The following is an 18702-nucleotide window of genomic DNA, read 5'->3' as shown; positions in this document are numbered from 1 at the left end:
AATGACAACAGTGGTATGGAGGTTAAAGGCCATACCCTATGTCCATCACATATTAGCTTGTAGCAGGTGGAGGAGTATACAATTGCTCATCACAAAAATATTCTAACACTACAAAATGTTACAGCTGGATACTGACAGTAAGCCCCTGTATAAGACAGTAGCACTATAGTAAACATGTGCATTTTCTTTAGTTTGGCTATATATATATATATATATATATATATATTAAGAAATGTATATAAAACATTAGAAACATGTAATGATCAGTATTATTTAAATAATCATAAGAGTAATGCTGACTTAAAGCAATGGAAAACTGCCATTTGTGAATCTCACAAATGTCTTCTTCCTTGCATACCACATTGGCCACTTGTTCATGACCATAGCACTGGGCTTGGTGGTGACAGCACATCAGCTCTCCTCTACTGTATTAACAATTTTCATTAATGGTAACATATAAAACAGATAATGTTTAATTCACAATAAAATATATATTATATAGTGTATTATGCATTTTTGGCCCTCTGCTATTTTTCAGTCTTCCTTGGTAACCCATCTTCTTACTGACATTCTATGAATGTACTTCTGTATAAAATTAATTATTGCTATTGCCTTAATGTCCCTGTTCTTGGTTTTCAACTCGCAGGGGGTTCCAGAATGGCAAAATATTTTCTTATGAAGTCTTTCTCAGTTTCAAGAACCTGAGATGCAAGTTATTTGGATATTATCTTCCCCACACACAAGAATCTCATTGAATCCTCGTGTCTAAAATAATTATTTTTTTGTAATCATCTAATGATTGTTCTAGGCTCTTAGCACTTCCATGCGCCTTGCTGTTTACAGCACTATCTATCCTCTGCTCATTTGACAGCATAATTCTGACAATAAGCTCTGTTTGATGTGGAGAGATAAAGTCCAGCTGACTCAAGTTTTAATAGTGGCCCAGTGAGCTTCTGAAGTTGGCATTGAAAGAAGAGGAATGAGAAGGCTTACCTTGTCACCCCTTCTCAGTAGGGGAGCTAAGAGTATGCACCCATGTACACTGTCAGTGGTTGAAGTCCCAATGGCGGCCAGGGTTTTCACAGTGGTGCATCTTATAAAGATAGCAGGGGTCTCTGATTACATCCCATTCAGGTGTATGGACATCAGTTGCAGGGTCTACTATACGCCAGTCCATTTGGTGTGACTGCATATGAACAGAGCGACACTAGAGCAAAAAATGATGGTGCCTATTTCTGGCTAGCTCAGTTGTCACATATACACATGACAACAAATGAAACACATGATTTTCTTTAGGGGGAACATGCAGATCCACAGAACAGCCATGAAGGCAATGGAGAACAGAAAAAAAAAGTAAAGTTCAGCTTTCTCTGTTCTGTTTTTATGTTCTCTTTACATGAGCAGTCCTTCAAATTCAGCTCCATTACATCTCCACAATGCCTGTTTCCAGTTTAAGGTGTGATATGATGTCCAATAAGATGCATTCTGATTTCACTTTACACCGGCTGTCCTTTACACTGGCTGTCCTGTGCTGGCCTGCATTTAATCCAGTTGCTGAATGCTGATAGGGTGGAAGATTATCTTTATCAGAGTGGAGCACCATGCTGTACTAAGATGTACATATCTGAATTATCACATTTATTACTACCTGTTTGCAAAACAGCTAAAACATATGGTCACTTCTTCTTCTTCTGCATAATCTCAAGTCACTTTGACAAAGAAGATGTTTTCTCTAGCAGGCCTTTTCAAGTGACAACTCATATAAAACTGAAGAAGAGAACAAAGAAAAATAATCACATAATCACATTGTACTAGATTAATGCACATAAAGAATATCTAAATGAAAGGACTTTCTCCAAGTACTTGATTTAGTGAAATGATTTCAGTCAATCATTTTAATAAATAAATATATACAAGGACACAATGAATTACTCTTTCTGTGGCATGGTAAATGAAGGAAAAAAGATAAAGGAAATAACCGAACTTTTATAGCATATGTTTATATTTTCTAGCACATTCCTTTTGTTTCACTTTCAGATGGACTCAAATCAAGAACTGAAGCAGTTATTTTAAACAGACTACTTTTCAAATGTTTTCCAGAAACATTAATAATACTGCCATTCAAATCTGGCTGAAGCTAAAGATGGCTTAAAAAAACAGCTCAGATGTGGGAAGAACACAGGTGTCATTCATTAGCTTGGTGAGAATATGGTTGCAATGAATCAGAAACAGATGCAAGGTCAACTCCTCTGTTCTTTCCCATCATTTGATCTTCCTCTGAATTTCCAGATCATATCCTATACTTGTTCTTATGATTATCTTTAACATCTACCACAAAGACCCATAGATCGGAAAGCTATCTTTTTTCCAGGAATGGAAGTATCTTTATATCTTTCTGCAAGATTTTCCCCATGTCCAAACATGTTATCTGCAGATAATCTCTGCAATTTTGATGCTCTCAGTTTTGATGTTTGTTTCAACATTTGTACGTAAACTGTACTGATTGCACTGTTTCTTTCAGAAATTATTTATGATTTTTTGGGGGTGCAGGGTACATCACACACTACATTTTTTAAATAAACAGTGTTATTTTTAGTAATTTACAGCACATGGTTGTTTGCACTAAGGTCTGTATTCATTTTTGTCTCATTTGTGTCTTTCGTCAGCTATAACAGCAATCAGACAGCAGATTTATATTCCCTAAGTCATTTCAATGTCACCCATTTAAACAGTAGGTTATGGCTCCATTGGTAAGGAAGTATTTTAAAGAAACAAACTGTACTGTTATATTTAGGAAGTAATAATCATGTAGTCATTATATTCAGTTGCAAGCATCTATCTTTCATTTTCTTTTATTTTTGAACAGACAACAGCTTGGTTCTAGTAGCAATCAGGCTGAATGATCATAAATGTATTTTTCGCTAGTGTTTGTTTTCCTCAGGGTGTAAAATAATGGAGAGGATAACAGCTTAACGATATGCATTAAATCATTCTGAAGAAATAAAATTTTGCAATTATGTTCAATACACGTTATAATTATTGCACGTATGTCAGAATTAGCAAACGCCTTATAATTTATGGATTTATACTATTTCTGTTATGGTGTAAAGTACTGTAATAAAATCTAGGCTGAGCTATAGCTGCTGTGTGATTGGTACAATTGCTATATACTGCCTTGGCATTGTTATCTTTTGGAAGGTATGTTAAATGCCATTTCATTCCTAATGCTAACAATAGCTGCTGAGTACCCCTTCTGTTTTGTTTCAGAACTGTAAATGTAGTAACAAATAAGACTCAGTTACGAAGAAGCAGGTCCCATAACCAAACAGAAGCAAAATATTAGCACCACTATAATAAATGCAGCAACATACAGGGACCATAAATAAAGCACAAGTTCCAGCATGGAAAAAGTGAATTTTGCAGAAAATGAAGTACTGGTGAGAAATACAGTTTCTATCTACTGCATGTAAACAACATTTTTGTGTTTTTAGCTCTGTCACTTACTTCTTCCTCACTACTAAAATTTCTGAACAAGTAGGAAGTACAAAAATCCAGTTTTCTTATCATGGAACATAAACTTGCAAAGTAATATCTGGTACAAAGTTATTTACATTAGGATATTTACTATTCTTAATTTGTATACATGTACGTACTGTGTGTATTTTTCATATCTTATATGTTATACCACTGCATTTAATGTGAATCTATAATCATTCTATGTTTTGTTTCTGCTCTGACTCCTGGACTGTGGTTGAAATAAGTCCATTTTAGGTCAATCTACTATGCTGTTTAACAAATATAATTAAAATAAAGCAAATACAATTTATTATGATCTGTCACCATTGCCAAACAAACAGCAAGCTTGGAAATAGATGTATAAAAATGTTTCTTGTGGCCCTTTAGACTATAATAGTCCCTCTGATGGTCATATTCAACACCAAAGATATATTTCATAACATAAAAATGAAGTATGCTGACTATTATATTACTCTAGCCACACAGTCAGTGCAGTTTATTCATGTACTGCATACATACCACTGTGTACTAGGCTAGGTAAAAGCATAGTATATATTATTAAAAGACCTCACACAAACCATCCATCCATCCGCCCACAACCCCTTTTTCCCATTTTTTGCACATGGGGTCAGGGTGTCACTTCAACAGTGAAAATCATCTAGATCCAAGGTTTACACTGCCAGGTAGCCTGCCATGGTAATTCTTCCACAACACAGATACACACACACACTCACACCTGCAGCCAATTTAGAGTGTCCAATCCACTTCCTGCAAGTAAATGGAGAACACAGAGAAAGTCCACACGAGCACAGGGAGGACATGCAAACTCCACACAGAAGGTACCCCAGCCAAGAATCGAATCAGGAAACCTTTTGTTGTGAGGAGACAACACTATCTGCAGTGCCACTGTGCTGCCATCACACAAACATCTCACTACAATAATGTGGTAACAAAAAGTGCCACGATATGATGTTATCATTTAAAAAGATATTTTTTGCTTAAAAAATACCACTGTATATTCCTTGTAAACCACCCATAGCAGGGGGTGTACAGTTATACTTATAAACCACCCATAACAGGGAGTACACAGCTATATATATAGCACACTGTACATGCAGATATTCCATTGGTAGCAAATGCTTCTATGCATTTTGCAGACATATTGCTGATAATCATTGGTATTAAAAATGTCAGGAAATTAATGTTTTTCATGCATCTTTCCAAAAATGATAGAACTCTGGCATATAAATGTTTTACATGTACTGAAAATGTAAAATCTAAACTAAGAAGTGGAAATTCTAACTCTGCATTTAGAAAAAGGAAGAGCTGTTGAGTTTATTATTTAAAGATATCAAATACCTCAGGGCTGAAATAATATTAGTTAATAACAATGTTTGAATGGCAAATAGGGATTTATTAACCATCTGGCATCCAAACATCATTAACCTGCAGGAGTAACTTTTATTAAGGAAATAGAAAAAGCACAAATACCACTTTAGACAACTCTTACAAAACCAGTAACTCTACAAACACCTATATAACTGTAACATTAACTGATATATTTGACAAAGAATTAATTCTAAAAAGCACCTAGTCTAATGCCTAACTTTGTTAATGTGGATAACAATATCAACTATGGCAATGACTTTTCCACTAAACCTTTACCAAAAGCCTGCAGGTCATTGATTAAACTGCTTAAAAAGATGAATACTGAAACTCATGCTTGTTGTCTTTGCAAGACTCAAGTTGTTTCTACCATTTGTTACAAAGGATCTTTAATGCTCTTTAGGAAGCTGTCCTTTGAAAAATAATGACATAGTCACTAACTGTGAAATGTGACCTAGAGCTGCTAATCTCTTAGAAGACATGCTGAAAATGATAACTGGAAAATAGTTTTTATGCCAAATAAATCAAGTGGTAACTAATGCTCTTAGAATGATTTTTGGAGAAATTATAGATAGTGAAATGTTACATATAACTAATGCAGTTGAGCTTTAGTTATCTCCTGTAAATTGTGGGAAAGAGATGTGAGCTTTGACAAATTATTTAAGAAAAACACCACTGCAATGCAGTTGAATGTGTTTCAAGTTCTCAATGCAAAATAGAACATAAGTGTCATAATTTTTATTATGAATGTGATTAACATATACAAACAAATATTTAGTTAGCAGCTTAGTTTAATAACATTATCAATGGACAGTGAGACCTTTAATATGCATTTGCATATTGTAATATTTAAATCTGATTTACTTTCATTTTTTTAGAAACATAAGGCTATCATTTATGATGAGTTTGTGCTATCATAAGTTGTGTGAATGCATTTTCTCACTTAATAAGTTTCCTGAAACTTGAACATCATTGCTCTGTTCAGAAATGTTTTGATTCGTTTGCATCCAGTTTCAGAAATGTGAGTACCTCTGACAATGAATAATACCACAATACGTTTTTATTTATTTATTTATTTATTTATTTATTTATTTGTCTGACTGAGCCAATGGACCATTTTCAGTGAATATTCAGGGAAAAAAAGCTTCACAACAGATTCATATTTAATCAGTAGTTGTGAGTAATTATATACAAGGGGAGAAAAGCCCCTTAACAGGTTAAATATTTTTCAATGAGTTGGGGAGAAAGGCTCCAGAAAAGTACGCACAAAAACATTTTACATTAGCTGATAAGTAATTATATACAAGGGGAGAAAATCCCCACAATAGATAAAACACAAACCAATTGAAATACTTTAACAGAGTATTACTAGAATAAACTGTGATTAAGAATATAATAGGTACTCCAAGTAACAAAGGACACTGCAGAACTGCATAGCCCCTGTTATGTAAACTAATACTTAGTTATTCAATATATTGACTATATTTCTAATAATATATGGAGGTGAGAAATAAGAGTATTCTGGTACCAAAACAGACAGAGGAATAGAATGAGATGAGGAAAATTAATGAGCAGGAGTGAAAATTATGGACATGGAGAGACAGAGATGATTATTATTAGAAAGATGAGGATGGTATGGAAGGACATGAGAGAAGAAACTAAACAGCAGTAAGTGTCAGCTGAAGAGGTAGAAGAGCATACATTAATAGTGTGGTATTATTAAAGTGAGAGCTTATTTTGAGGTTGGGCAGTTACTACCTGCTAAGATATAGAAATAATAGTGAATTCAAAGTGAGAAAGGCATAGTTATAGTCAATAGAAGGTAATGCATCTGTTTTGAGGGTTGTGTAGATACAGGTACACCTGCCAGATATTTTTTAAATTGTTCCTGAAATTGGAAAGGTTGCTAGAAATACAGAATGGTTCCTGCTGACAGGTGTGATTTGTAGGTGAAGAGGAGACTTCTGTTTTTAGATCAAGGTGGTCTGACAGGAGTGTATGTGTGCAATAAGTCTAGCAGGGCTTTGCTTTGTTCAGATTTGTATATTAATTTCTAGACTAGGAGTAGTTGCTTAGGTAATTCAAGCCAATCAAGCTGTTTTAAGCTAAGCAGTCATGGGTTCTGTTTGATGATTTAGTGGCAAATTTTGATATTTCATTGTAGTACTGGTTTAGTTTACTCTGGAAGGAAGCTTGAAAGTTAAGCAGCCCTGGGGTGCCATATAGCAAAGTTGGGAGTAGGAATACAGAGGCCAGGAGTTTTCTGGATGAATCAGTTAAGTTTTTTTTTTTTTGTTCTATAGAGTATCCATGATTTTGGTGAGTTTTTTGATAGCCTGTTGCACATGTAAGTCAAATTTCAGGTTGTCATCAATATGATGCCTAGTAGCTTGATATGGAGCATGAAGAAATTAGACACTGTCATCTGTACTATCATGTCTGGCCGATGTTATTGTACATAATTTCAGACTAACCTGTGCATTATACACCAGTATGACTAGATATGATATTGTAAATAAGTTCTTACATGTTGATTTATAATCTATTTGTACAGAGTGTTTTAAAGACTTGAACAGTGTTCCTTTACATTTCTAACTGTCCATATTTGTGAAGAAGATTCTAACTGCAGACTGTCTCGGAATCAGCTGATCTGCAGAGGATGTCATTGGAATGCTGACAGTAGCTATGTGTTACTGACAGAGGCAAAAAGACAGGAAGAAACTTTTCAAAACAGCTGTTGGGTGATTTTCAAAATTTAAAATGAAAATCAGAACTGAAACAGTTGTGACAGTTATGCTAGTCTATAAAAGAGCCTGCTGAAGACAGCTGATATTAGTTGTTGTCAGTTATAGTTGTCAGTTGCAGCTGTCTGTTGTACTGTGCAGTGGATACCCAAAAAGGGCTCACCAGGAACTGTAAGCCTGCCTTTGCTCGGTTGTAAAAATTTAGTTTAGATCATAGACAGTGCTCTTTAGTCAGATAGGAAACCTATAACTAATTAGTTAGAGTTTTTCTAAATATTGAATTTCTGTCCTACAGTATTGGTTTCATTTCCCTGGTGACTGAGTTCTGTTTTGTTTTTTGGAAATTACTGTTTTATATTTCTAATCATTTTGCTCAGTATTAAATATTTTTCTTAACTTACATTGTGGCTGGTGAATCAATGTTTTCTTTAGTGATTTGAGAGTGCGTATACCTGCTTTAATAACGTAATGTCCCACTCCAAAAGCCTAGCTGCTTTAGGTCATTTGCTACTATTGGTTTTAATATCTAATTTTTAATAATTGGACACCCCTTTGAAAGGGCATGTGACACTCTGGTTGGTGGCAGTGGGTTACTGTATTATTTTGGAGAAAGGACACACCTGGAAATCTGTGTTAGGCTTTCCCAGAAGTGTGTGGATATGTGAGATTTAATTTCTTTAAGTGTGAGTGTATCAGAGGTCTTAAACTGGGACACATTGCGCTGGAGTGTATAATAAGTTACATTAAGGGTGAATGCAAGTATACAGTCCAGTCCCAGGTTATAGAGTATGTTCCTGATGGGCTTTTAGGAGACAATTGTGAAATATTACTCCCATTTAAGTGACTGTCTCCAATTGGAGTCAGTAGTGATGATTGAAGCTCCTTGGTTACTGACCCAGGATAGTAGGGGATGTCACATTATTGCTATCCCTGAGTAACTAAAAATAAATAAAACTGTGGTGAACTGATATTCTGTATGGTTACTTTGTGGCTGTCAAGAGTGCACACATTAATGACAACTACGCATAGGCTACAGAAGTGCAATTAAAATACCACCACCGCCATCAAATAATGTGACATCCAGACAATACCTCACTGGACTGCCAGCAATAATGTGACATCCTTTACTATCCTGGGTCAGTAACTAAGGAGCTTCAATCCTTATCACTGACTCCAATGTGACACTGTCACATTATTTGGTGGCAGCAGTGTGGGATTTTTAATTGGACTTCAATAGCCTGGGGGTAGTTGTCATTAAAGTGTGCACTTTTGACAGCCACAGAGTAAACATACAGAATCTGAGTCCACCACAGTTTTATTTATTTTTAGTTATTCAGGGATAGTAGGCAAAGATGTCAGCAGAAGAGTATAGTAAGCTGACAAAGAACCAGTTGGCCAAGGAGTGTGAAGCCAGAGGACTGATGCATGCCAACCTAAGGAAGGAATGATTTCAGCCTTAGTTGTAGCTTCAGCTCAGACCAGCCATTCGGAGGATATCCAGTTTGGTACTGGGGTTGTGCAGCCTGCTGAGACATTTTCTTCAGGGGATCAGAGAATCCATCTAGAGCTAAAGAGACTGGAAGCTGAAGAAAGAGAGAGAATGCGACGTCTGGAGGCTGAGGAGAAGCAGGGTCAATATGAACTGGAGGTTGAAGAGAAGCTGCATCAATATGAACTGGAGGCTGAAGAGAAACGGCGCCAATTATGTACTGGAAGCTGAAGAGAAGCAGTGTTAATATGAACTGAAGGCTAAATGTTTAGAAGCCATTGGAAATGAGAGACAGAATGGACATGAAGTGGAGCTTCTTACTCTTCAAGAGGATCACTGAGGTAATGGAGAAGGGAAGAAGCTGTAAAGGGCAGAAAACATTTTCTTCAATACAGGGATGGGGATGACTTTGATAGTTTTATTTATATATTTGAGAGGGTATGTAGACAGTACGATGTTGACTGTGACCTCTGGGTTCAGCTTTTGACTCTCTTACTCCATGGTAAAGCTGTTCAGGCCATGACAAAACTGTCTGATGTTAAAGTTAAAAATGGTCTTCTTGATTGTTTTAAACTAACACCAGAAGCTTATAGAAAAGTTTGCGATGATGAAAGTGTAATTACTTTCACAGATAGGTGAGTGGGTATCAGGTCACCACTTTTTGGGACTGGCAGACCTTTTGGTGAGGAAACTATCCCTAAGTACTCTGCCTGATCACTGGTTGACAGACAGATAGTGTAAATGTGTGGAAGAGTTGGGGAGAAAATAGGATCTGTCCTTAGCAAGCAGAGCACTAATGCATAAGAAAGGGATACCCAGTGCTGCATATGGGCCTAAGGGAACCCATGGTGGGCAGTCTAAACCACTCCAACACAGTACACCAGAAATAGGGGAAACTACTAGTCCAAGTACACAGTTAGGGATTAAGTGTTTCAAATGTAACCAGAGGGGCCACATAGCAGTCAAATGTCCATTTCAGCAAGGTGAGAAACAAAGGTGAGGGAGCCAGCAAGTGGGGATGACAAACTGCCAGTGGTAAGTTGTTTGGAAACAGGTGTGCCAATCTATCAACAAAATTTATATCCTATCTTGGTAGATGATAAACGGGTTACTGCTAAGAGAGACACAGCTTCTGATATAACCATTGTGAGGCCTGCAGGGGTTAGAGAAATGCAGTACTTGCTTGGACAGTTCACTCCAGTCAGAGCTTTGGAATGGACTCCATTACAAATACATTTGGCTAGGGTTCATCTTGACTGGGAGGGTGGAAGAGGAATCAAGCAGGTAGGTGTGTTTGAGGATATTCCTGCAGATGTCCTGATAGGGAATGACTCTGATGGTGCAGTACCTTGTGCCCATGCAGTGACATGCAGTCAAGCTTGGAGACAGGCATGTAGGTCTGGTAGCCTGGGGGAGACCCAGACAGATCTCATCCTGAAGCTGGAACTGGTGTGGTGGCTGTTTCAGAGAATGAGCTATCTTGTAGCAGTATGTCTGAAAGTAAGCCACAGCTACTGGTAGGTAATGATGTTTCTTTGGACACAGTGACTGCAAGGATGGAGGTGACTGATGGTACCCAGATTGACAGTGAGGCACGACTGTCGGAAGTTACTACGCTTCCTGTGGAAGGGGAGCTTGTGTTTGAGGATATTCCTACAGATGTCCTGATAGGGAATGACTTTGATGATGATGTGCCTTGTGTGCATGCAATGACAAGTAGTCAGGCTTGGAGACAAACATGTAGGTCCTCTAGTCTGGGGGAGACCCAGACAGATCTCATACCTGAAGCTGGGTCTAGTGCAGTGGCTGTTTCAGAGAAGGTGATGTCCTATAACAGTAAGCCTGAAAGTGGGCCACAGCTGCTGGTGGATACTGCTGTTCCCTTGGACATGGTGACTGCAAGGATGGAGGTGAGTGATAGTACCCAGATTGTCAGTGAGGCACAGCTGTCTGAAATTACTAGGCTTTCTGTGGATGGGGTGTTTGGGAGGGTCACAAATGTAGAGTCAATTTACATACCCTGTATTACAAAGCTTGAAGGGGATGGTTAAGGGGGCACCTAAGGCTCAAGGAAGAGGGGATCCTGTATAGGGGAACAAAGGTTTGATGCATAGAAAGTGGACTCCCAAGGGAGGGCTGGAAGGTGAGGTAGTACGGCAGCTGGTAGAGCCTAGACCCTATCATCTGCCACTTCTAGCTATATTTCCTAATATTCCTTTTGCATGTGATATGGACGTAGAAAAGGTGGCAAATGCTTTGCTAGAAATTTTCAGTAGGGTATGTTTTCCAAGGGAGATACTGACTGACCAAGGTGCCAACTTCATGTCAGACCTAACTTGTTTGTGGAAGCATTGTGGGGTGACACATTTAGAGACCATACCCTACTATCCTCACACTAATAGTCTTGCGGAGAGGTTAAACTCTACATTAAAGACAATGTTACGGGCATTTGCAGACCACTTTAAAAGGACAAAGTTAACCATTAAACACAGTAAGTGTTAGGTGGGTATGGCAGAGGACACAGAGTAACAGTCCAGTCTCAGGTTATAGAGTGTGTTCCTCTTGTGCTCTTAGGGGAAATTGTGAAATATTACTCCTGTTTAAGTGACAGACTCACACTGGAGTCACTAGTGAGGATTGAAGCTCGTTATTTACTGACCCAGGATAATAAGGGATGTCACATTATTGTTGGCAATCTGGCGGGGTATTGTCCAGATGTCACATGGGGATGAATTTGTTGACAGCAAGTTGGCTTAGAGGATTAAAAAGATGTTATGCTGTTTCCTGTGGTCTGGTGGTGCAATGTTTGATTCCCTCAGCCTCCATTGCCTAATCGTGTGACTCTGAGCGAGTCATTTAACTAGACCCTGCTCCTAGTCAGAGTCTGAAAAAGGTCCTTGGAGATCGGTGCTCTACCCCAGAAAAAAATACAAATAAAGTAAAATAAATTCTATATGGTGTTACCAGACAGTTACTGAGAAATTTTGTTTGAGATGTATAAGGGCCTTTGAGAGGAATAGCAGCAGCGGTTTTTGTGGGAATTGCAGAGAAGCTGGGAGTTATTGGTCCAGCCTTCAGCTGATGAAAATGACTCTTGGGTGAGCTGCTGCATTTTAATTAGGTTACTGGCAGAGCAGATTAATATGGAGTCATCAGAATATTGTATGAAGGATGTTTGACATTTGGCAGAGTGAAGTTTGTTGGAAAATGTAAGGTCAGGTTTCATTTAAAATAACCTTCAGTCAAGAATACTGATAACAGAATGTGCAGTATATTTGAGTACAAACATATTGGGTTTATATTGTGCATGGCTTGGGAAACAAGGTTAAGGAGGCAAGCAGACATTTGCAAGATTTTGGTATTATTAAGAGATACTTCAAACACAGTCAGTTAAGTTAGTTCGTTTGGATTGATATGCAGAAAGTCATTGCAGTACAGACATTTGAGTATGAGTGCAGAAGTCGGGTCAAATATCCAACATTCAAGAATGAGTGCAGAAGCTACAAACTATTTTAGTTTATCAGCAATGTCTTCAGATATTGTTGACATTACCTCCACTGTACATAATAAAGCATTCTTAAGTGAACTACAGTGTTTGCAGACTTTATTGTGAAAGGTACAAGAAGACTTGACCCATAAAAGAGAGACTGGCATCTGTTCAGACCAGTTCTGGGTAATTAACAGATAAAGACATTCATTCCAGTTTCTTCCAGTTCTTTACAGTTCATTCCAGTATTTTAAAGTCATATCAATTCTCACAGTAAATATGTTGAAAAGCAGTGGACTAGGTACAGAACTTTGGGGAACTCCTGTTTTGACAGCTAGGAAGGATGAGAAAGAATTAATCCATTTAACAGACCAGAGTCTATTGTAAAAGTAGCTGGAGAATTAGTTGTTTGACAGGCCAAGTGAAGAGAGTTGTTTTAGAAAAATGTTATGGGAAATGTTACTGACGGCCTTGAAAAGATCCAGAAGCATGGCAGAAACCTGCTGGCCTTTATCTCTGGCTAGGTTAATAGTGGTGGCGAAGTTTAAGAGAGCTGTGGTAGTCTAACCCAAAACTTGTGCTTAGCTTAACACCAAGAACCAATCCTCCCAAAGAAAATGCACAAGGATTGACAATATCAGGAAGAAACCATGTGGCTAACACCAAAATAAACAAATAAGTATTTTTAGTAAGATTAAGTGCTTTTTTAAATTGAAGGCTGGATGTTATATTAATTCTGATGAAGTCTTGTCAAGTAGAAGATGACAACTTCTTGATATTGCCATTCCGTAAGAATTTTCGTTTGGAGAGCAGTGGTAGTACTATGCCCTTGTCTGAAACCATGTTGTGTGAGGGTAAGAAGGTTGTGTGTTAATAAATCTGTCATTAATTGGTTATGAATGTATTTTTCAAGGATTTCTGGAAGAGGAGAGAGAATGGCAATGCGTCTAAAGTTGGATCTATCATTAGAATTACATCCCTTTTGGAATGGGATGATGTCAGATTTTTTTCCATAAGGCTGGGACATGTGATTCCTGAAAAGGCATATGTATGAGAATAGATACTGGAAAGGAAACTGAGATGGCTACTATTTTTAAGAAATATACAAAACAAGAGTAGAAGTAAAGCAACAGTTCACATACAACGTAAAACAAAATAATAAAAAAAAAAAAAATGAACTGAGCAAAGTAGCGATATAAAACTTTAATACTTCAATAAAAAACAGCAAAGCTTTCAGGTCACAAACCCTTCTTCAGTGCTAACACCATTCTAACAAATAAGTCCCATTTAAATAAAATCATTGCATCATACAACAGCCAATAAAGAAACTAGTCCAATTAATCAATTAATTACTACTTAAAGATATACAACAGTACATTTGATGGAATACACTTCAAAGTGTTTTAAAACATATCTTGAAAAATACATACTTTTAAAAAATGTGCTTTAAAAACATATTTTAGAAAGACTTAAAAAACCTAAGTCATTTTAAGGAAGACTGCTTATATTTAAGGACAGGTTTTAATGTCACAGTTTGATTTATGCCTGGTGGTTGATCAGCTTGTAGTTGTAAAATCCATCTACATTTTCTTATTTCCAATTTATTGTTTAAGTCGCCCCTCCTGATATCTTTGATAATCATGTCTATAACTCTAAAAGTAAAAGAATGAGATTTTCCAGTTTCATTAATATGTTTAGCTAGAGCATTGCTTGGTATGTTCCTTGTAATATCTGAATTATGTTCAATAATTTTGTCCTTTAATCTCTTTGTTGATTTTCCAACATAGAAACTGGGACAGGACTTACAAGTCGCAAGATATATTACATTAATTGAGTTGCAGGTTGCAAAACATTTAAAATGATATGTCCTATTATTTAGTGGATGAATAAAATTAGGGCCTTTATTAATAAAGTTACAACAACAACAGTTATAACATGGATGTGTCATTTTTATTACACTGTATAATTGGGGAATTTCTTCACATTTCTTTATAACACAGATGTTGTTTAAGACTGGAGCAGTTACGATATGCAAATTTTGAGTTATTACCAACTGTTTTATGTAATTCTGGCATAGCTTTTAAAATGCCCCATTTATCAGATATGATTCTCCTTACATGATGACTACATCCACTATATGTAGCTACATAGCGTAAAATGATTGTTTAAACTCACACCACAGCATCTATGTCTCCCTGGTGCTAGGTCTGCAGTTGGGCTGCTCGACATGACTCACGTAAAGTGTTCTGGGTGCTCCCACTGCCACAAAACGAAAAGGAAACCCTACTGCTAAACCTGAAGACACCCCAGAAGCTGACTGCTTGCCAGGCTTCAAAAACACCTATATTATAAAGTAATTGTACATGTATGTTGCTAATACCTAGTTTTACCTTTAATATATGTAATGCCTTTATTTGCTTGTTAACCCTTCAGTGTGAGATTTAGCAGCCTACCGCAGACCCCTAGCCTCTGTCCTCCTCCAGTCTTTTTTCATTCAACCTATTTTCTTTTACATTAGAATAAGCTTCTTGCCTACATCTCCTAGTTGCTATTTCCCCTCTGACCACTAGGTGGCAGCATTCTACCAAGTCAAATCTTCAGCTTTTAACTATTTATCCAAAAGGACCTACACCTATTCTCTAGTGACTAACTATAATTATTTTCCCCTTGCTAAACTCTTGTGAAATCTCACTCTCACCTAGATTAATAATTAACATTTATTAGATAAGTTAACAGACTCCCCCCCCCCATTTCACTCTCAATTCTTCTTTAGTAAGCCATACCTTAAAGACAGCTGATACTTTTTTCTGCTGTGCTTACCTTATTGCTCTTGCCTGCTCCGTTCGCCCTGCGGGCTCACTCCGCTCCCCTACTCTACCCCCAAATCTCACCCACCCCCAGAGCACCTAGCCTTATACTTCTATAACCACTCCTCTAGCCCACTTCAGCCAATAGCTCACCCTATCTCGTTACTAACTTATCAATTTACTCCACACCTCTATTCCACTTTAACTAATAGTTCACCCTATCTAATTTCTCACTTATCAATTTACTCACATTCCCAACTACGTAATATTTCTCTTTAAATAGACCCACTCTTATCTGTCCTTCTGGAAACACTTATCTCCTTGTTTCACTGTTCCCATTCCTCTTACTATGTCTATCCCTGGCTTACAAATATACCTTAATTTTCTCCTCTTGTCTATAGTTCTTACTGCTCTACTTCTATCCCACTGCCTCTCATGCTATGAATTCCTAAGCCTTACTAAATTTCAATACCCCTTAAAACAAACAACCCTTTTCTCTCATTTAGCTTTACAAACCCACAGTAACATAACATGCTCATCATCCTACCTTCTACCACAGTTCCATAGACTAACCCATATTAAGTATTTCCAAACCAGAAATATTGACCCTATTTTATGTAAACTCATGAAACTTTCACAGAATCCCCAACAGCACCTTCTTCTACATGGTGACATTCACCCAAGTCCCAGCATTACCATTTCTAGTTCCCAATCTTCCCATCCCTCTATTTCTCAAACCCCCACTATTATCTCTCTCTTTTCATAGCCCACCTTAATATACGTAGCATAAAATCACTCAGCTACATGCCCTACTAGACTTACATTCCAACGCATCCTATGTCTAACAGAAACCTGGCACAAACCAGTTACTAAGGACAATGATATAACCCCACTAGGTTATAACATCCTGAGATTAAACTATCTAAATAAAAAGGGTGGTGGGTGGCAATATTGTTTAAATCTGAATTGCAGGTCATCTCACTAGATATTCAACCACCCTCACCTAGTAATGCCGAGATCTTAATGACCAAGCTCCAAATTAATGCTAATAAATCTATTTACATCATTTACTCTTACATCCCTCCCAGGTAATAATATTAATACCCTAGAAAACACCCTTAGTTGGCTCTCCACATCCTTCCCACAAGAAACCATACTCCTTGATGATTTCAATATTGACAGGAAATGTTGTACTTCTGACAACCCATCTACTCACATAAACCTTTATGGCTTTTATCAAATCATCACCTGCCCTACCAAAACCCATAAACCTAGGAACAAACAAACCACCTTATAGGTTCATAGGTAGGTACTAGGCTATCAGCCCAAGGGCCCACGTAAGCCTAACCAACAAGGTTCCCTGGCTTATGCCACCCAAGAAAGTTATTTTCCTGTGCCATTGTCTAGCAGAGACGCAGAAGTGATCCCCGGGGTGTATTTCCTATTTCCCATCCACTCATCAATATTTTTCTTGAGGAGTGCTAATGAAGAACTTTGCTTGACATATATGGGTAAGCTTGTTCCAGAGTATGGGAAATCTCTGGGTCAGGAATCTATCCCTCTAGCATGTCCTGTTTATTGTGGTGAAAAGGTTTAGGTCCCTAGAGCATGTAGCTCAAGAGGGATTGGGATTTTTTTTAGGTGTAGCATGTCCAACAGCTCTGGGTTTGACATAGCTTTATATGTTAGGCAGAGATCACCTCGGAGTAGGCGATATGCTACGGAGTAAACCTTAGACTGGATACTAGTTAACAGTAATCCCCAAGTATATAAAACGGGCTTACTTCCTGATATCAGTGACCATTCTCATACCTTTATAACTAGACAAAAGACCTCCGTTCCCAATCAAATTAACTTCAGAACTACCCGGAACAAGAAAAATTTAAACCCAGTTAATTTTCAAGCAGAGCTTAAAGCCTGCAATTGGTCACCCCTAAAATACCTACCTCTTGATGAAGCAGTCTCTTACTTTAACAACAAATTCTTACAAATTCTGGAATACCATGCCCCCTCTCGCAATGTTAGAATTAGGAACAAACCTACTCCTTGGCTCTCAAATAAGACAAGGCTAAAAATGCGACTGAGAAATAAAACCTGGACCAAACAGAGAAATATTAATAACCCTACTGATCATTTAAGCTTTAGACAGCTCAGAAATGCCACAAAGAAATCAATATTCCTTGATAAAAAAAACTATTACCTTAAATTCCAACAAACCCAACATCAAAACCCACAAAAATTCTAGTCAGAATAAATAAATTGCTCCATCCTGGACACTCCAAAACACCTACCCCATCTAATTTGACTCAAAATTCTCCCAGCCAAATTGCTGACACTTTTAACAAATTTTTCTCTGAAACTGTCCAATCTTTAGCTAATACCTTACCGCCCATACCACCTGTTACTTCCACTGAGTCACCCTTACCAACCAATTTACCCCACTTACTACATCTGCAGCCTGTGCCAATATCTTTCATATGCACCCTACTTCTGAAACTTAAACCTTGCACTCCATCAGCTGACCTCCTACCAGCTGAATATTTGCAAATGACAGCTGGAGTACTTGCCTACCCTATTTCCATTTTAATTAACAGAACCATTACTGGAATGTTCCATCCCACATCTATGAAAAGTCTCACATATTATCCCACTCTATAAGGGAGGTAACTCAAATGAACTTTCTAACTTCTGACCCATAGCCCTACTTTCCCCTTTAATAAAAATCATGGACAGATGTATTCATTGTCAACTACTTGATCAGCTCCTCCAAAATCACCTACTGTCGGACTGCCAGCATGGCTTTAGGCCATTCCATAGTACTACAACAGCACTCCTATCCTTTTCGGACTGCATTAATAAAAACTGTAACAATAACTTCCTGTCCTCAGCCCTCTTTATTGACCTCTTCAAAGCACTTGACATGGTGAATCATCAACTATTGTTAGATATACTTAAATCCCTGTCATTAGAGACCCAGACAGTCAAGTGGTTTAAGTCCTACCTAGGAAATAGACAACAAGCAGTCCTCTGGGACAATAAATTATCCACTCAGCTCCCTATCACTCTTGGAGTCTCACAAGGCTCTATTTTGGGACCTCTACTCTTTACTATTTTCATTAATGATCTGAAAACATCCCTTCCACAAACCACCTGTATACAATATGCCAATGACTCAGCATTAATACGTAGTGCCTCTTTGCCTGCAGAACTTCAAACCAATACCCAAGAAGTATTTACCTTAGTTGAAAACCGGTTCCATCAATGCTGTCTCCT

Source organism: Protopterus annectens, chromosome 9.part0 (genome assembly GCF_019279795.1).
Source record: "Protopterus annectens isolate FY-2018-M chromosome 9.part0, PAN1.0, whole genome shotgun sequence".
NCBI lineage: Eukaryota > Metazoa > Chordata > Ceratodontiformes > Protopteridae > Protopterus > Protopterus annectens.
The sequence above is the reverse complement of the archived record's forward strand: the minus strand, read 5'-3'. Positions refer to the sequence as shown.